General features: G+C 34.2%; 1 long non-coding RNA gene across 1 annotated transcript; it reads right to left on the bottom strand.

Moving 5' to 3' along the window:
- Window positions 1–69: 69 nt before the first annotated feature.
- Window positions 70–936, bottom strand: LOC122545003. The gene is made up of 2 exons (XR_006310481.1): window positions 289–936; window positions 70–244 (listed from the first exon to the last, which is right to left on the bottom strand). It is a non-coding gene; the product is annotated as an uncharacterized LOC122545003 (long non-coding RNA).
- Between the last annotated feature and the right edge of the window lie 332 nt (window positions 937–1,268).

The raw sequence follows: 1,268 nt of genomic DNA, 5'->3' as shown, positions 1-1,268 counted from the left end.
CTTAAAATAATCATATTAGGTACTCATTGAAGATATAACTGCACAGAAATCATAACTGCACACTAATGATGCAACATTAAAAGTGAGATCATTGATTTTTATACTAAGTTCCTGAACATGAACTACACATCCCTTTTGGATATAATACATGGTTCTGTAAACTGAACAAGTGGATCGAACCAATGTCTATTTTCAAATCTGATTAATTTGGGAAATTTTTCAGTATAAAAATGCTACCATGTTTCTAATTGTTACATGTGCTTCCACAATGTGATTGTTACATGTAACAATTGTGATTGTTACATGTGCTTCCACAAAAAACAAAAATCATTTTGATCTGCTTGAAAAGAACACAGAAGAGAATAGGAAGGATTACAGATGGACTGTCACTTATAAATCTGAAAAGCCCACTCTAACCTTTGATTTACATAGGAAAACAAGACCAAGGGACAGTATTTAAGGACTACAATTTGCAAGAATCCATGAACCTTGTTCATTTTGGAAAAAGGCTGCACTTTGGCAAATGTTTTTAACACTGTCATTGCAGAATGTTTTAAGAGTACTACATACAGTGTTCAGTATTTTTTTATTTGTCTTCTACCCTGCCGCTGCTAGTGCAATACCCCCCACCCCCCAAAAAAAATTGTGGAATGTAAAATCCTATCTTTCAAATGCGATTACAATGATTTGTAAGGATAATGACATTACAATTTTCAGTTATCTGAAATAAATGAAAATAAATAAGCATTACACGAAGTTGTTTTTCTTCCATATTCAGATCATCACATCACAGTTAACAACTTAAATCTAAGGAAGTTATAATTTGGAGATGCTGGTGTTGGACTGGGATGTACAAAGTTAAAAATCACAACAGCAGGTTATAGTCCAACAGGTTTAACTGGAAGCACTGCTCCTACATCAGGTGGTTGCGGAGTACACAATTGTAAGACATAGCAAATGTTTACTGAGTGATGTAACTGAAATTATACATTAAAAATACCTTGATTGTTTGTTAAATCTCTCATGACCATGATAGTTTTACTTCTTTCATATGTAAATCACAAGATTTGGAGTTTAATTCCGATAAATGTGAGGTGCTGCATTTTGGGAAAGCAAATCTTAGGACATATACATTAATGATAAGATCCTAGGGAGTGTTGCTGAACAAAGAGACCTTAGGGTGAAGGTTCTTAGCTCCTTGAAAGTGGAATCGCAGGTAGAGAGGATAGTGAAGGTGGCGTTTGGTATGCTTTCCTTTATTGGTTAGA

Source organism: Chiloscyllium plagiosum, unplaced genomic scaffold, assembly GCF_004010195.1.
Source record: "Chiloscyllium plagiosum isolate BGI_BamShark_2017 unplaced genomic scaffold, ASM401019v2 scaf_64991, whole genome shotgun sequence".
Lineage (NCBI taxonomy): Eukaryota > Metazoa > Chordata > Chondrichthyes > Orectolobiformes > Hemiscylliidae > Chiloscyllium > Chiloscyllium plagiosum.
The sequence above is the reverse complement of the archived record's forward strand: the minus strand, read 5'-3'. Positions and strand labels throughout refer to the sequence as shown.